Below are 20,028 nucleotides of genomic sequence, written 5' to 3'. Positions count from 1 at the left end.
AAATCAATGCTAACATGACTTAATAAAATTAAACTTTGCAAAGTCATATTAATATAACAAGAAACTCTTCTTGCATAATAATAACTCAAAATAAATTGAATTTAGGCTTCTATTTATAATTTAGAAATCTGGAAAGAGTAGTGCTCCCATCCATTCAACAACAAAAAATGTCAAGTAATCTGCAAATTTATAACTTTCATCAGAGATTTGAGGTCTCGGGCAACAAATGAACTCAAAATATACAGAAACACAGGAGATAAGAAGTGCAAGCCCTAGTTTTCCTGGAGAAGATACTGGGCAACATATAAGATGACAAGAAGAAAGCAACCAAAATTTTTAGCAAATTGCTAAAAGCCACCTGTAATCTATTTTGAATGAGAGTATAGAAACCTTAGGAGCCACAAACACAAAGGGAATTTTCTTCTCCAGGTACATCATCAGGTACTCACAAGAAAGATTTGGGACAAGAAAGAATTAAGATAAAGCCTTTCTTGTAGAGAAGGCCTGAGGGAGGGAAATATCCACTGGAACAATGGATTCTTCTCCTCATCTTCCCTTCCTTAAATCACTAAGGGAGGATACAACAAACTCTGTCACTGGGACAAAATGTCAAGACTTATTGCAGCTGGAGAAAGTAAATAGAAAAGAATTAATGCTGTCCCTTCAGGAAGGGCAGGAAGTCACCCTGGGTTCATATGTTTAGTGACCCCACCAGAGTGGAGGAGGGAAAGAATCATTGAAAATGTCCCAGCCAAGCTCAGGGACAGAGTACTTGCCTATGATTGTGGCTGAACTAGGTCAACAGAGAACACCCCATACATTCACCCAGAACAACTAAGCTAACAAGCGCTGAATAACAAGTAACAGCAGTCTATGGCTGAAAGGGTGACAGAGATTGAAAAGTGAACAGGCACAAAGGGAAGACCTAACGCTGAAGGTGGAGTATATATTGAGAAAAGTTCCCCCAACAAACCAGCTGTGACCCTAACGACAAGGAATTTAAAACCGGTAGTGTGCTGAGGGTCACAGCAGCAATAAAACCACACCCAGGGCAACTCCCAATTAGACTGACTCAATATCCCCCTTCCCTAAAACCAAGCAAGAAAAAGAGTGAACATTTCTAAGCACAAATAATAATAATTTCAGTCTCTACTGTACTACCTTAAATGCCCAACATTCAGACCAAAAAAAATATAAATCACTAAAGGCAGCATCTTGGTCCTTCAGCCTTTGACTAGCCACCACCTGACAGCCACAACTAGTCAGAGAAGAGACATACAAGTTGAAACAACACGAAGTCCAAATTCCTTTGGGAATTAAGCCTCCAGAAATTAACATATCCTGACCTGCCTACCTGTCCAGTAAAGTTATCTTTGGTCCTTTCTCTGCCTCCTCCAAATCTGCCCTTTCTTCCATGCCCAGCTCTGTCTCTACTTCAACCGTAGAGCCTTCCTTCAAACATTTGGGTCCGTAATGAATACTCACTTCTGTGAGCTTTTATTCCACACATAATCAATACTACATTTTAATACTTAGCCTGTCCTCCTTGGGTGCATAAGCTATGACTTGGACGCCCCAAATTAATGAGTATCCCATCTTATGATTATTGTATTGTCTTCCCTCACAGAGCAAAGAGCAAAAGAAGAGCTCAACAGCTACCATAGGGGGTTTGTTTTGTTAAAATGGGAATGCCTAATAAAAAGGACCCTGCTGAGTGTGTGTAAATAAAGAACTACTGCTGTTTAGTGTTCACTAAACATTAGAAATACTCTGCAACAACTTGCTCATAGAGTTCTAAATCATGTATTTTTTCTTTTCCAAGCAATTTCTCATGTCTTCCAAATTTCTTCACAAACATCATTTTAATGGATATTCTGTATCATTATATACGTATGTCAGAAAATTAAAAAAAGGATTGGAATGGAGTGAACCAAAATGTTAATGATGATATTTATTTGCATCTTTATTTTTTTGCATTTTACAAGTTTTTAACAGCGAGAATGAACAATTTTTATATTTGATAAAGGAAAGTTAATTTGAAAAATATTGTCAATTCCTCACTATCTGAGGGCTCAGCTCCTTATAGTTAACAGTGTCCTACAATGAATCCTTATAAGGATTCTGCAAAACTTCTATTACTTCTCGTGGTGAGAATAAAGAACAAGATGAGATGCTGGTCACTTCACTAAAAGAAAGAGTATCTACCTTGCACTTTAACCACACACACACACACACACACACACACACACACACACACACTTCTACTTTAATTCTAAAATTGGGGTTTCTATATGGAACAATTACAAATCAAGTATTTTTTGGCAAACCCTCCTTTGACAAATTACATATGTTGCCTCTTTCTATTTTATAATCTTTTTCTCTTTTCTTTCATTTTATAAATGTCATATCACTTTTCTTCTGCTTGCTCTTTGATGACAGGGAAATATATGCTAGGTTTACTTAGGTCAGTTGGCAAGTTTCACCTAATGAATCTAAAGAAAAATAATAAAATTAATTTTAACTTGAAAATATATAAGAGAAATATTCATACCACTTACTCTTTTGTTCCATAATGCTCAGAAGTGATAATTTAAATAGTAGTAGACAGTTCTAATTTATAAAACACTATCTGTAGCACCTTAAGATAGTCTTGTATTTATTTTTTAAAAATATTTCATTCTTATGTAACCTCTATACCCAACATGGGGCTCGAACCTACAACCCTGAGATCAAGAGTTGCATGTTCTTTGGACTGAGCCAGCTGGGCACTCCAATATATTTTCATAATTCAGGTCATCTGTGTTTTGTGTTAATTTTACTCAAATAGAAATTTTGACAAATACTGATCTGTCCTTTAAACAAAAACGAAAACCGAACAAACAGAAAAGCTTAACTTCATTTGACTACATTGACTTCACCCCTTTATATGCATGGATATAATATGTAAGTCTAAGACCCCTAAGAACTAAGGTCAAGTAAAGAGATATTGATCCTATTTACCCAAAGAATTCTTTCCAGTTCTGTCTTTGTCTGGTTCCCTGTTCCACAACTGAGTTTATAATTTAGTTTATAATTTTTCTATTAACAGCAGAACCTGCAACTTTTTGAATGATCACAGTAATCCCCTAGAGCCATTGTTTACAATGATTTTTTTATTCAAATGCTGGCACCGCAGGGAGTTTTCTTCTCTAGTACATTGAACTTTTGACAGTCCATATGGTCTTAACGAATTTTCCAGGTGCTGAACACCATCCAACCTATATTTTTGGCAGCTTGCAGAGGTACTTAAGCCTGCCTTTGTCATTCTTCCTAATGCTGCTTAAGACGTTTTTCAGAGGAGAAAGTTTGAAGTGGTTGGTGGAAACAATCAAGTTTTAAATGCTTATATTATCAGTGCAAAAGTACTGTCAAGGAGAATTCACTTTTGAGAGAGGAAAACAAAAGCTGTTTACTTAATATCTGCAGAGAACTATAATTGCTATATGTATTTGAGTTGTTATTATTTGTACTTCTAGATTGTAGGGAATAGCTTGCTGTCTTTAATCCACTACAAAAAGTAGTGCACAGTATTTTCCTTACATAGTTTATAAATCTGTATAAGTTTAGGGTGAGCACCAAATCAGCCCAATTGTCAACCAGGCTTATTAAGGGATTTCAAATTGGTTTTAGAACGTCAGCTGAATTGAATAATGGCTAATTAGTTACAGATATGGATGGGTGGATAATATTAAGACTGACTAGACAAGAAAAAGATATTTTTAAAAATCTTCAAATTATATTTAAAAGTTAGTGTGCCTATCTTTCCCGTTCTTCCTCAACTTATTAAGCATCTACTTTACATATATCTTCCACAAAACCCTAGGAGGTAGGCATTATGAATACCTTGATTTTACAGAATAATGACTAGTACCCAATTTTCTCTAGCTCTAAAACCACACACTGAAGCACTTACGCTATGCTTGCCAATTTGAAAACTATGTTAGTAATTATGGTGCACAATTTGGGCATTAAACAAACAAACAAACAAACAAACAACGACCCCTTTTCATGCTTTGGGTCTACAATTGTGTAAGTCAAACTTGTGGGAGACAGAATTTCATCTCCCATTGCTGATGTCGACAAGGCCAAATACTTGTGCTCCCAAACTCCTGGCAGCTAGGATGCAGCCTTGTGTGGTAAGCTCAACAAATGGGTGCCTGCTCCAACCTGGGATTTTGAGTCTGGCACAAAAATTCAAAGAAGGAAAGACAGTTTAAAATTCATTTCCATGTGGCCACTAGTCTAAAATGGAGTGCAGGAAGATCCTGAACTCAGCTCCTCCCACAGACATATCAGATCTACAGCTACATATGGAATATTTCCTACTGAAAAAGAACTGAAAACTAGCTGGACAGCTATTTCACAACAAGGAATAAAAGGGCTACAGTGAGAGAGATGGGAGAGGCAGAGATGCGGTCTGACAAACCCCATCCCCAGTGAAGTGACCCACAATGGTGGGGGAATATCACTGGTCAGTAGCGTCTCCCTGAGAAGTGAGGGATTTGTGCCCCACATTGGGCACCTCAACCCTTTGGACCTGCACCAGAGAGATGAGGGCCCCAAGACATCTGGCTCTGGAACCCAATAGGGCTTTCAGCCAGGGGACCCAGGAGGCTGGGGGGGTCTGAGATACTCCTTTTAAGGGGATTACACATGAACTCATGTTCTTGGGACCCAGCACAAAGGCAGCAGTTTGAGAATTGAGTGGATTATTTGTGAAGAAAATGTATTTGCTAATCTTAAAGCATCTTTCAGAGGGGCAGGGACTAATTGGGATGCTCTTTGGGGACACAGGCACTGTTGAGGGCAATTTTTGCACTTTTCCTATACTTTGCTAGTGCAGGTGAGAACACACAGACACAGCCTTGCTAAAGCTACAGGCATGCCCTGCCTAGGGGCCACCCCTTGATTGCCTGACTCTGGTGGCCAGAGGGGCTGGCATTTCTTGTCCCCATGGGACTACAACAATCAGAAAGATAGGTCTTGGCAGGCTACCACACCCAGGACACTGCAGAGACAGCAGACAGAAACCTCCCCCAGCCCACCTGTAAAATAGGCCCATCTACTTGTTTCGTAGCTTCAACCCTAGAGATAGGATTCAGGTCTGCCACACTTCTAGGGCTACACAGAGATCTCAGGGAACACAGGCAGAGACACACCACCTTTAAGTCCTCCTTTGGCCTCCACACAACACAATGACACCTCCCAGAAAGGAACTTCTACACTTACCTAAATCCCTAAATTTAGTAACTGTTGCCCAGAGGACACCTCCAGGTCTCCCAGCCTTGAGGCCAGCAGGGTTTACAACTGTGGTCCCACAGGAATATATATATTTACATACTTTAAAAAGCTGCTTGGGGGGCGCCTGGGTGGCGCAGTCGGTTAAGCGTCCGACTTCAGCCAGGTCACGATCTCGCGGTCTGTGAGTTCGAGCCCCGCGTCAGGCTCTGGGCTGATGGCTCGGAGCCTGGAGCCTGCTTCCGATTCTGTGTCTCCCTCTCTCTCTGCCCCTCCCCCGTTCATGCTCTGTCTCTCTCTGTCCCAAAAATAAATAAAAAACGTTGAAAAAAAAAAAAAAAAAAAAAAAAAAAAAAAAAAAAAAAAAAAAAAAAAGCTGCTTGGGGTGCCCGGGTGGCTCAGTCGGTTAAGCGTCCGACTTCAGCTCAGGTCACGATCTCACGGTCCGTGAGTTCGAGCCCCACGTCGGGCTCTGGGCTGATGGCTCAGAGCCTGGAGCCTGCTTCCGATTCTGTGTCTCCCTCTCTCTCTGCCCCTCCCCCGTTCATACTCTGTCTCTCTCTGTCTCAAAAATAAATAAATAAATGTTTAAAAAAATTTTAAAATAAAAAAAGCTGCTGTCTGAGGATCTGGCTTCCAATCATCCCGAAACTGGGTGCTGATTGGACTCACTGCCACAGGAATATTGACTGGTCTTAGTACATCTTCATCAATGGAGACCTATGAAAAATAAATCAAGCTATTTAGACAATCACAGACATTTAAAAAATAACCCAAAACTAGGGTAAGTTTGAACAATAAGGTTCATCTCCTACATGACACCACTCCTTTATGACTGAGAGGTAACTATTTTACCCAATACATGGAAACAAAGAGTCCCGCAAACCAAGAAAACAGAGGAATAGGCTACAAACAAACAAACAAATAAGACAAAACCTCAGAAAAAGACCTTAGTGAAGCAGGGATAAGTAATCTATCTGATAAGGAGTTCAAAATAATGATCATAAATACCCTTACCAAACTCAGGAGAAGAATGGATGGGCACAGTGAAAACTCAACAAAAACAGAAAATATATAAAAGTATCAAACACACATCACAAATCTGAAGAATACAATAACTGCACTGAAAAATACACTAGAGGGTTCAACAGAGGATTAGATCAAACAGAAGAACAATCAGCAACCTGGAAGATATGGCAATGGAACTCCCCCAGTCAGAGCAGCAAAAAGAAAAAAATTAAGTGAAGATAGTTTAAGGGGCTTATGAGACAACATCAAGTGGAGTAGAATTCTCATATAAGGGTCCTAGAGAGATAAGAGAGTGAGAAAGGAGCAGAAAGCTTATCTGAAGAAATAATAGCTGAAAGCATCCTTAACCTAGGGAAGGAAACAGATACCCAGGCTAGAAAGCACAGAAAGTTCCAAACAAAATGAACCAAAGAGATCCATACCAAGAAACATAAAATTAAAGTGTCAAAAGTTAAAGAGAGAATATCAAAAGAAATGAGGAAAACAACTTTTTTACATACAGGGGAACTCCCATGAGACTATCAGCTGATTTTTCCAGCAGAAACTTTGTAGGCAGAAAGGAGTGAACACAATATATTCAAAGTGCTGAAAGAAAAAATTCTCAACCAAGAATACTCTACCCAGTAAAATTACCATTCAGAATTAAAGGATAAATAAAGAGTCTTCCAGATAAGCAGAAGCTAAAGGAGTGCATCACCATTAAACTGGCCTTAAAAGAAATGTTAAAGGGACTTCTTTAAGCTGAAAAAAAAGGTACTAATTACACAAGAAAACATAATATGGAAGTAAAAATATCACTGGAGAAGATAAATATATCTTAAAGGTAGTGGATTAACCACTTGTAAAGCTAATATGAAGATTAAAAGTAGTTAACTATAACCACATTAACTAAGTAAGGGATACACAAAATTTGTAAATGTAAAACATGACATCAAAAATAGAAAATGTGGTGGGAAGAGGAGCAAATGTGTAGTGTTTAGCATGTGTTCAAATTTGAGTTGCTATCAACTTAAAGTAGATTCTTATATATATAGGTTGTTATATGTGAACTACATGGTATCCACAAAGCAAAAACTTACAGCAGATACACAAAAGATAATGAGAAAGGAATCTAAACATAACACTAAAGAACAGCATCAAACCACAAGGGAATGGAGCAAGAGAAGAAGAAAGGAACAGAAAGGAGCTATAAAATCAGCCAGAAAACAATTAACACAAAGGTAGTAAGTACATACCTTTCAATAATTATTTTAAATATAAATGGACTAAATGCTCCAATCAAAAGACAGGGATAGCTAAAAGGATTAAAAAATAAATAAAAAGACCTACCTAGATCCTGCCTATAAGACTCACTTCAGATCTAAGGACACAGACTGAAAGGGAAAGGATGGAAAATGATATTCATGCAAATGGAAATTAAAAAGAAAGCTGGGGTAGTTACACTTACATCGGTTGAAACAGACTTTAAAACAAAGACTGTAATAAAAGACAAATAAGGGTATTACACAACGATAAAGACATCAATTCAACAAGAGGATATAACATTTATAAATATTTATGTACCAAACATAAAGCACCTAAATATGTAAAGCAAATATTAACAGACCTAAAGGGAGAAATTTACAGCAATTATGGTAGAAGACTTTACCACCCCATTTACATCAAGGATAGATCATCCAGACAGAAAATCAATAGGGAAACACTGGCCTTAAATGACACATTAGACCAGATGAACTTAACAGATATATATAGAATATTCCATCCAAAGGCAGCACAATAAACATTCTTCTCAAGTGTACATAGAATGTTCTCCAGGATAGGTCACTTGTTAAACCACAAAACAAATCTCAATAACTTAAGAATGAATATCAAGAATATTCTCCAACCACAATCATATGAAACTAGAAATCAGTTACAGGAAGAAAACTGGAAAAATCATAAATATGTAGAGATTAATCAATATGCTACTAAACAACCAATGGGTCAATGAAGAAACCAAAAGGGAAATCAAAAAATACCTTGAGACAAATGAGAATATAAATAATGTAAAATCTATGGGATGCAGCAAAAGCAGTTCTAAGAAGGAACTTCACAGCAGGCCTATCTCAAGAAACAAACAAAAAACAAAAGTCTCAAATAAACAATCTAAGTTTCACCTAAAGGAACTTAAAAAAGAATAAAGCCCAAATTTACTAGAAGGAAGGAAATAATAAAGATCAGATTAGAAAGAAATGAAATAGAGACCAAAAAACAAAAAAAGAACAAAAAATTTCAATAAAACTAAGAGTTGGTTCTTAATAAACAAAATTGAAAAGCCTTTAGCTTTAATCACAAACAAAAGAAGAAAGAAGGCACAAATTAATGAAATCTGAAAAAAAGAGAGAAGTTACAACTGATACCCCAGAAATACAAAGGACTGCAGGGAACTATTATGAACAATCATATACCAACAAATTGGACAACATAGAAGAAATGGATAAACTCCTAGAAATATACAATCTTCTGAGACTAAATCAGGAAGAAATCAGAAATCTAAACGGTCTAATTACTAGTAAAGAGATTAAATCAATAATCAAAAATCTCCTCCAAATGAGTCCAGGAAAAGAGACTCTCATTGGTGAAGTCTACCAAAAATTCAAAATAGCATTATTACTCTCCTCTCTACCTTGACATCAGAAACAGACAAGAACACTACTAGAAAAGATATTACAGTCAATATCCATAATGAATAAAGATGCAAAAATCCTCAACAAAACATTAGCAAACCAATCCATTAAAAGGATAATACACCATGGTCAAGTGGGATTTATATTAGGGATACAAGGATAGGTCAACATTCACAAGTCAATCAGTGTGATATACCACATTAACAAAATGAAGGATAAAAATCATGCGATCATCTCAGTAGATACAGAAAAAGTATTTCACGAAATTCAACATCTATTTATGATGAAAACTCTCAACAAAGTGGATATAGAAGAAATGTATCACAAGACAATAAAAGCCATATATAACAAACTCCACTGCTAACATCACACTCAACCAAGATCAGGAACAAGACAATGATGCTCATTATCACCACTTTTATTCAACATAGTATTAAAAATCCTAACTACAGAAATTAGGCAAGAAAAAGAAACAAAAGACATCCAAATTGGAAAGGAAGACGTAAAACTGTCACTATTTGCAAGTAACATATTATATATAGAAAACACTAAAGACTCCACAAAAAGCTGCTGAAACTAGCAAACAAAGTCAATAAAGTTACAGAACACAAAATCAATATGTAGAATTGGTTATATTTCTGTACACTAATAATGAACACTGAAAGAGAAATTGAGAAAACAACCCCATTCACAACTGCATTAAAAAATACCTAGGGATATGTTCCATCTATTCCATTTCTCGGTATTTATCCAAAGAAAATAAAAACACTAATTTAAAATGACACATGCACCCCTGTGTTTATGCAGCATTGTTTACAATAGCCAAAATATGGAAATAAGCTAAGTGCCCTATTGATCAATGAATAGATAGATAAAGATGTTGTGGTACACACACACACACACACACACACACACACACACACACAGAGTGGAATACTACTCAGAAGTAAAAAGGAATGAAATCTTGTGACAACATGGATGCACCTTGAGGGTATTAGGCTAAATGAAATGCCAGACAGAGAATGGCAAATTTCTTATGATTTCACTTATATATAGAATCTGAAATACAAAACAAATGAGCAAACAAGACAATACAAAACTCACAGAGAATAGATTGGTGGTGATCAGAAGAAAAAGGGGATGGGGGGTTTGATGAAAGAAGGGGGTCAATGGTACAGTAATGGATGGTAACCAGACTTACTCTGATGATTGCTTTGTAGCTCATACAAATATCAAATTATTATATTATACACCAGAAACTAATATGCTATATACCAATTTTACTTCAATTAAAAAAAAAAAAAACATTTCTAACTTTGGCAGCATCTAGTACCTGATTTCCAGTAATGAGATTGGCAACGGAATTAAGAATCTAAGAGTCCAGGTGTGATGTCACGAGTGGCACTATAATAAGCAGATCATTCCATGATATGATGTGCATATGTTTGTAGCTTCATTGTCTTCAGCTTCATTCTGTGCCTGGTTCTCCAAACTTTTCAGTTAATTTCAGTTAACCACAATTGGTCTCTGTGTCTTAGATACTTACAGGTTGCCAGAGCTAAAGCATGTTCACCTACTTATCCCTGTACCATGTTACTTTGCCTCTCAGTTTTCACCAGCAGTGAGTATAGCATTATCAGTTATAAATCCATTCTTCCCTTTTTCCTTTGATTGTAGTATCTCTGGTATTTAACTAGGCAGATGGTCACCCAATCAAAGACTACATTTCCCAAAGGAGACATGATGGTGAGAGTTGAAGCAGATACTTTAGACCATAAGATGGAAATCGCAAGTTGAGAATAGCAGAGAGACAGTATAGGAGCATGGGTCCTGGATGATGTGCAGGCTTTAGCCCTGGTCTGCTTACCCTTGGACCATTATCTGGACTTTGTTGCAGAACCAAACCTACATTCTAACTAACGTGGCCATCAGCACTTTCAACTGCATTAACACAACTTGTTGCTAATCATCCTCAACCTTGGGTTATGTTGAAGATTTCTCATGCAAGAAGAAACACTGCTTCACGCTCCTCCCTCCCAACTGAGATTTTTTAAAAATTCTTTTTTAATGTTTGTTTATTTTTGAAGGAGAGAGAGAGCATGTGCGTAAGCGCACACACGCGGGGGAGGGGCAGAGAGAGAGGGAGACACAGAATTGGAAGCAGGCTCCAGGCTCTGAACTGTCAGCCCAGAGCCCGCCATGGGACTCAAACTCACGAACCGTGAGATCATGACCTGAGCCAAAGTGGGATGCTTAAACGACTGAGCCACCCAGGCGCCCCCACCGCCAGTCGAGATTTTTGACATTCAATCCCTTTGTCAGACAAATATAATAGCTACTCAGCAGTAATAAAGTGAGAAGAAATGACAGGGGGATTGCTTGGCCACTTTTGCCACAGTGGCAGAAATGGGAGCCCTAGGGTTGCATGAAGAAACAGCAAATTCTAATGAGCAGGGAAAGGTCAGGTCGTAGTTTTACATGCTGCTTGGAAAGTAGTATGAAGCCTTTTAGTAGTACTTAAATAATACTGTCATGCTGGTTTTCATTCTGAGGCTCATGCCACACTACCTAAGTAGAAGCACAAATAAAATAAAACAGCTGGGTTGTGGTTTCTGATACTCACATTTGTTATTGACAAAATTGCAGTTGAGGTTATTTTTTTTATTAATCACACTGAACAAATGTTCCAAAAGTAAGTCTCTCTTTTTCCAATTAAACATAATCCCTATTCCATAAATTAAAATTAAGCAAGTCAAATGCAATGCAGTTATGAAGATCTTCCTTTCTTTTCTCAGCTCATAGTTGACCATTCCCATGTGCATAAGATGAAAGGGTAGAGAAACAAGTGGCTTTGCTAAACATTTTGGTATGTGAAGAAACCATTACAGCACTGATGCTATGGGACTGCAATCACAGTCACATGCCCATGAACCCTGCTGACTATAATAAAATGCTGTGCATGTTAGAACCTTGATTTGACCCAAAGTGCTCCATAATGGGTGTTTTACTGTGCATCTTTACTTTGGGAGGTGGGGTGGGAGGGGGGGCAAAAAGAAAAACCTGGAATCTTTTCTAACTACAGTTCATGTTCCATAGCTACAGGGAGAAAAAAGGAAGGAAGGAAGGAAGGAAGGAAGGAAGGAAGGAAGAAAGGAAAAAAGGAAGGAAAGAAGGAGATAGAGTGAAAGAGAAAGAAGGAAAGAAAGAAAGAAAGGAAGAAAGAAAGAAAGAAAACTATTTCCTATTTCTATTTTTGCATTGCTGCAAGAATATAAGTTTACTGCTACCAGGAAGTAAAATCAAGTCATTAGTAATTACTAGCACTAAAATAACTATTACTGCTAATTTTCTTTATCCACCCAAAATACTAGAAAAATTTTAAGTGCAGTTGAAATTGTCAGAAAAAAATCACATGATACATATGATGTATCATAGAGCCATCTTCTTGAACCATATCAATTTCCTTCCATACGTATTAGAAATCCAAGAGATTTGATAACTTCTTCCCTCTGTTCTGATACTTATCTGGACAAGTACGTATCTCTTAATAGCATGAAGATGGCCTGCTAAGAGCTCAGCTGCCAAAGATGATTGCTTTAAAGTTCTTGTAATGTCAGCCTAAGGCAGCCTAAGAGATGAGCAAACGGATTAATCACAGACCTTTGAACACGGGTAAGCAAACCACAGCCAAATGGATAATGTTTCACAAAGAACGTGTAATCTTTGGATGCTGGGGCTTCTTCTACCACATACATTCCATAATGGCTATAAATTCCATTACCACTAAATACCCACTGAGCTCTAAGCCAAGAGGAGAAATGAAATCCTGTCTATACAATGTCAAGACAGCCAATTGATGCAGTTTGTTTCAATAAGTATTTAAGAGTAGTCTATATGCCAGCCAGTAGGGTAGGGAATAAGAATACAACAGTGACTAAGTTACAGTTCCTAAAGTCTACATACTTACAGTCCTGTGATTATGGACCTTGAAACAAATCATTTTAATGTGTAAATAGCACAGCAGTAGCACACAGACAAGTAGTAAAAGTGCCTGAGTACAAATTCTAACTCCTCTGTGTACTTACACGTCATTTAATTAAATTCCCAGTGCCTCACTTTCCATATCTGTAAAATGGGAATTATAATTGTACCCACCTTAAAGGGCTGTTTTGAGGAGTAAATGAGAAAACAGTTAAATCACTTAAAAGGAACTTGGTTAGAGTAAATACTCAATAACTGTGAGCTATGGTGATTTTTTAAAATTGCAGAGTTCTTTGGAAACTCAAAAGTGAAAAACTTGACTACACGTGAACATAAAGGAACACTTATGGGGAAGAGGATGCCAAGCAAAGAAGAGGGAGGTTTCTGGTAGAGGAAATAATAATGACAAATGACATGGAGTGTGAAACCACAGGACTAGTACCTCTTGGTATTTCCAAAATGTAAATTCAGAGGAAGGTCCTCAAAAGCTCAATCTGACCACTTGCTGTTCTATGTATGAACACTGGATGAAAGATTTAGCATTTACCTGGGTATTCTGGCACCAAGAGAGAGAGGAGGAGGGGCAAATCCAGACCATGCAGACCCATAAGCAATGGGAATCCAGTGAAGCATTTTATGAAGTAAGTTGTATGATCTGATTTGTCTTTTTAAAAGATCACACTTACAGGACATCTGGGTGGCTCAGTGGGTTAGGCGTCCAACTCTTGACTTAGTCTCAGATCATGATCTCATAGTTTGGTTCATGAGTTTAACCCCTGCGTCTGGGCTCTGCACTGACAGCAGGGGGCCTGTTTGGGATTCTGTCTTCCTTTTTCTCTTTTCCTCCCCTGCTTGCTCTTTATCTCTCTCTCAAAATAAATTAAAACAAACTTAAAATAAATACAATACAATACAATACAATACAATACAATACAATACAATATAATACAATACAATACAATACAATCACACTTCCTCTGTGAGGACAATGGATCAGAGCGAGTACGAGTAGAAGTAGAGGTACCACTCAGCAGACTATTGTGAAGACTCAATGTTTGATTCACTGTGTGGAGTAAGGGAGAAAGAAGTATTGAAAATGAATCCCAGGGTTTATCTTTGAGAACCTGAGGGTATGTCCTATTCCCATCTTTTGGAGGAAGAATAGATTTCAAGGGAAAGATCATGCATTCAGTTTAAAGAGTATAATTTGAGTTGCTTATAGGACATCAAAATGGAGACGTTAAGTGAGCATTTGGACAGTTATATGAGGTTTTCAGGAGAGAAGACTGGAATAGAGTCTTAAACATACACATGATATAGGATGTCCTCAGAGTGAAATGAAATTGCCCAGGGAGACAAGACAAGAGCATTCTAGGATACAGCCCTAAAGAGCTTTAGCATTTAAAGATTAGGAAGATAAGGAGAAATCGCCAAAGAAAAATGAGAAGCAGCTGAAAGTGATAAGCAAATCAGGGAATTTGAGTTTCATAGAAGCCAAAGAAAAACTATGTTTGTCAACAACGGGTTGATAAAATACACCAAAAACTAGAAGAGTTCAGGTAAGGTGGGAACTGAATATTTTTCTTTGAAGTCTTTAGGTCCTTGGTGGTCTTGACAAGAGCCAACCAATGAAATGGTATGAGTGGAGGTAAACAGTGCTGAAATGAAGATTCCATGGTTGATGAGGAAATCTGGCAGTGAAGTAGAGGAACCTGATGAGGCAATAGCTGAAAGGTCTTAGAGGAGCCCAGGAAGACTTGGGTGGCTTCCCTTTTAAGACAAAGGGGACTACAGTATGTTCAAATGCCTATGTTTGGAAAATGCTGGAATTTTGAGCACAGCATTCTCAACTTTTGAGGCATAGATCAACTATCCCTACTTGCCAGGAACTTTTCCCAATACTCTAAGTTAGGTGATGTGAGCATAGACAACAGTCTGCAAACCTCTACTGAAACACTTATTGTGCTATAATTATTGGTTTATTTTTTGTTTTACTCACTAAAATATAATGTACTTAAGTGCAGGGATTATTTATCTACTACCATGCCTGACATATTCAATTCACTAGTCCAACAAGAAGGTCCAGCCCATGAATAAAATCAGTTTCATTTATTTGTTAAATACAAATTTCAAATTCTCCCCTGTGTAAAAAAAAAAAAAAAAAAAAGTCTGGCTAGAGAGAAATAATATCTGGGCTTTTTAAAAGGTCTAGATAAAAAATATTTCTAACGTATATTTGAGCTTAATTTATTAAAATGTGTTAGAACAGATAAAGCTACATAGACTAAATTTCTCCTCTAACTTTCCTATAAGTACCACATTTTATGCATTTTTGTATCCTCCACTGAATCCAGCAAGGCGCACTGAACATAAGCTAGGGGGTTCAGTAAATAATTATTGATTGATATTTCATTTACCTACATGAAATTTTGTATATACAAAGCAAAAACATTGCCAGTGAATATTGTGGAAAACAGTAATTTCTCTTCAGTGTTAGTGGAACAGCTTGTGTCACCCATCAATTTGACAAAAGAATGTGTACACAAAACAGCAGGTAAATGAATCATGGTGAACAAGACCATCCATTTGCCACATAAAATAGATATATTGGTCTCCCTACAATATGTAATCTTCTTTAGCTGTCAGGTGATTAAATTACCAGCTTAAGTTCTAATTGTTTAAATTTGTTGGTGTTAGAAACAAATAATAAAGTTAACCTGCTCTCAGGAACACTTCTGATGGGCACAGAAGCTGAATAGCAACATAAAATCACGATCTTTCCTAGTAAGAAAAATTTAACAAGGTGATCAATCTATTGTTCTCTATGATGAATCTATACAGGACATTATCCTCCTTTGCAAAGTACAGTTATTTTATTTTGTTGCTGCCCCTATTGCCTAGGCACAGATAAACTAACAGAACTAAAAATTCAGAAAAACAGCTAGAACCCCAATGTTCTAATATTCAATCTTCCTTGACTAGAGAAATCTAGCAAAGTATGTCATTTCCTTTCTCAGTACATCATATAAATGTCACTAAGTGTACATTTCTGTGACAGAGGTCAGTGATTCATCTATCCCTGTATTTTCAGAAGCAAAATAACAGTTTGTGAAAGAAAAAAAAAATGAATAGGGCACATTTCAAGCTATGAATCCAGGACAATTCTTGGTTAAAAACATGAGCCACATACTTAGAAGAATGATACTTCTAGGTTTAAGGCAAAAGAAAATCCTTCTCTCAGTCATTCTGGCATGACTGGGGACCCAACAGAATTGAGAATGGAGAATTGCACCCTTATTTCAAGCTATGAAATAAGATACTGTACTAAACTAGGGCATTTAAAATCTATGTGACTTCTGAGGAAGATGGCTACATGAGCACACAAGTCTAGCGTTCCTTCCAAAATCTCACTAAAGTGACCAATAGAATATGCAAATTGAAAATGTTGCCTTAGCACTAGACACTGGAAGAGATCTCCATTGCTCCATGCCAGAAATAAAAAAAGGGTGGAAGTCTCCCATGGGAATCAAAATATTAGATACTAACTAATAAGATACTTCAACCAATCCTTATTAACTAGAAGACACATCCATAGACAAGGACAGAAAATATGACCATGGTAAATTTCTTCTTTCCTGCCCTTGCAGCCTAAGGACCACACAACCAACACTGGAAGGCTCCATGGTTTGCTTCTAGCAAAGGTAGAACCAAAGCAGGCATGGAATTAAGCACATGGAATATGGGAGACAATCTATAATATGGCACAGAAACATAGCCCCATGCCATGATACCTCGCAGCATCATCTCCCTCCCTAATGCTCGAATACTGGTAAATTACTGCGACATTTTTGGTAAGTTGGTTGTTTGCTTCCTCCCTACTTTCTTCTATCTAGACTCAAAGGACCTCTGTGTAACATTTGGTAAGAACAAGAAGCATACCAATTTCTAACAGAACCCACTCAACTCCTACAAAGGCTGGCAAGCATAGGCAACCTTCTGGAAGTAAAAGAAAGCTGAATAATCATGAAACCTAAAAAAATTTGAAGTATAATTTAAGGGAAACAATTAGAAAAGTTACACTTATCCATTGACTCAACAGGTACTTTTTTGGGACACTTATCACATGCTAGGCATTATAATAGGTTAAAAAGAGAAAACGAAACAACCCTGACACCTCCTTCTTTTGTGAAAGAAACTGGTTGCTCTACTACTGATTTACTGCCAGAATTAAATAAACCTTTAGAACATCACTAATCCATGTATCAGCAAGATTTAGGAGACAACTGAGTTGACCGTACAGTTAAGAAGGACAAATCAAAGATTAAGAATTAGTTGGAAATGAAAACATAATCACTAAATTAAATCCACCACGGAGGCAGTTAAAAATAGAAAATCAGATCAGTAAACTCTAAGATAACTTTGAGAAACTTACCCAGAACTCACATGAAAGCCCTAAAAAATTTCTGTAAGAGAAAATAAGAGAAAGAGAGAAAGAAATAAGTGGTTCAACCTATTCCTTCAACCTTCCTTTCCTATTAATCACAGGTTGAAGCATAGGTTGAAGGAAGGAAGGAAGGAAGGAAGGAAGGAAGGGAGGAAGGAAGGAAGGGTGGAAGGGAGGGAGGGTGGAAGGGAGGGAGGGTGGAAGGGAGGGAGGGTGGAAGGAAGGAAGGAAGAAAGAAGGGAAGGAAGAATTAAAGCAAAATAGAGGGAAAATGCTAAAGAAAGACCTTACTTCTGTGTAAAATTGACAAGCTATTTATAATATTTATATGAAAATTCTAAGGACCTAAAACACCCAAAAAATGTCGAAAAAGAACAAAGTTGGAGGATTAACACTATCTGATCACAAGACTTCCTTTAAAGCTTTACTTCAAAACAGTGTAGCATTGGTGTAAAGATGGACATAGAATGCATTGTGACAGAATGGAGAGTCCAGGATGGACTCACCCTTATATGTTCAAAAGATTCTGACAGAGGGGGAAAAAAAGTCAATTCAATGGAGGAAAGTAAATTTAAAAAAAAAATAGAGCAGAAATTTAAAAAACTGGAGCAGGAATAATGGGATATTCATATGGAGAAAATGAATGTTGATTCGTATGTGCCATACCATCCCCAAAGTTAATTCAGAATAGATTACATGCCCAAGTTTATAAGCTAATATATAAAACTTCTACAAGAAAACATAGAAAAATCTTTTCAAAAGTATATTTGAGATTAGCCAATATTCTTTACAAATATAAACCGTTAAAAAGACTGAAAAATTAGTCTTTATCAAAATGTAAAACCACTGCTCAAAACACCCTATTAAGTAAATGAATAGGCAAAGCACAGACTGGGAGACAATATTCACAATAATTTATAACAAGGTATGTATAACCAGAAAACATTAAAAAATCCTATAATTCATAACAGAAACACAAACAGTATGATAAAAATGGGCAAAAGATTTAGATACCTCACAAATAAGATACACAAATGGCGGTAAGAAGAATTTTGTTCTATACCACTAGACGTGAGGGAGATGCAAAATAAAACCAAACAGAAGGTATATACTACATATTGGAATAGCTAAAATAAAAAATACTGACACCAAATGTCATTGAGGATACAGAGCAACTAGAATTCTCATATATTTGTGACAGGGGTACAAAATGGTATAACTGCTTTAGAAAATAGTTTGGCAGCTTGTCACGCTGTTAAATATATACCTGCCCATTCTCCAAGTATTTTTCCAAAAGAAATAAAAATGTGTGTCCATAAAAAGACTTGTATAAGAATGTTCATAGAAGTTTGGTTTATAACTGCCCCAAACTGGAAACAACCCAAATGTTCATTAGCAGACTTTTGCATTTCACTGTATATAAATTATACATAAATAAAATTAAAAGTCATAAAAGGAAGAAAGTCCTGAGTCTGAAAATTCATGATGTACTTCATGTTCTAAGGAAACTCAGTTAATAAAATCATACTTAGTATAATTTTCCAATCACAAAAATGGATAAGTCAGCTAGCCCAAAATGGAATAAAATCAAGTTGCATACAGTTTTATTTCAATAACAATCATAGAACACTATGTAACAGCATCTTTGCCATTATAAATTAAAAGGTAATAGTACCAGAATTTAATATCTGGCAAAGTTATAATTAATGTATAAAGACAACAAAAAAGACAATCTCAGATATGGAAGGATTCAGAAAATATACCAGGCACCCAAATATTCTTCCAGCAAAAGATTTACTTTAAGCCAGTGAAAACAACAGGATGGGAATGAGTGGTTAAGGATTAATTATGAGAAAATTGTTATAAGAACCAATTAGCTGAAATTAGTTGGAAATAGAGTGATACATCCAAACACCAGTAGTTATTTTAGATACACACACAAAACTGATCACCAAACACAATGTTTTAAATTTTTTTTTTTAACGTTTTATTTATTTTTGAGACAGAGAGAGACAGAGCATGAACGGGGGAGGGGCAGAGAGAGAGGGAGACACAGAATCGGAAGCAGGCTCCAGGCTCTGAGCCATCAGCCCAGAGCCTGACGCGGGGCTTGAACTCACGGACCACGAGATCGTGACCTGAGCCGAAGTCGGACGCTTAACCGACTGCGCCACCCAGGCGCCCCCCAAACACAATGTTTTAAAGTAATAGGGATAATTTACATTGAAATAATTGAACAGGAAAGAGAGAAAGCAAGAATCTAGGTTTATAATACCAATCTGAGTTAACAAACGATTGGGAAGAAAGAAATAAAAGCACCAACCTCCATTTTTCCAGGTAAATTAGTTACAATTTTAAGGTAACCAGCAGTTGAACTAAAAAGTCTACAGGTCTTCCAAATCACAGACTGGATTCCAAATCATTGTAGAAAATAACCTAAAACAACTTGTACAAACAACAAAAAAAATTTTTTTTCTAAAAAAGTCAAGAAACACATACACATGGAAAGGAGATATGACAAAAAAGGTAAACAACTCACAATCCCTTACTAAAAGAGATTCTATGAAGGACTGAGCAGCTGGCACATACGGGAAATGTGAAAGGTAGCTCTTATTGCATAGGAAAAACAGA

The 20,028-nt window shown here is 36.9% G+C and overlaps 1 long non-coding RNA gene across 1 annotated transcript in view; it reads right to left on the bottom strand.

The window, feature by feature from the left end:
* The window catches only part of LOC122223686, a 30,745-nt gene extending 20,388 nt beyond the window's left edge, over positions 1 to 10,357 (bottom strand). The window contains exon 1 of the long non-coding RNA XR_006204394.1: positions 10,306 to 10,357. This is a non-coding gene — a long non-coding RNA (uncharacterized LOC122223686). The remainder of the gene's footprint in view (positions 1 to 10,305) is intronic.
* Positions 10,358 to 20,028: the final 9,671 nt, after the last annotated feature.

Source organism: Panthera leo, chromosome B4, assembly GCF_018350215.1.
Source record: "Panthera leo isolate Ple1 chromosome B4, P.leo_Ple1_pat1.1, whole genome shotgun sequence".
In the NCBI taxonomy this organism is placed as follows: domain Eukaryota; kingdom Metazoa; phylum Chordata; class Mammalia; order Carnivora; family Felidae; genus Panthera; species Panthera leo.
The sequence above is the reverse complement of the archived record's forward strand: the minus strand, read 5'-3'. Positions and strand labels throughout refer to the sequence as shown.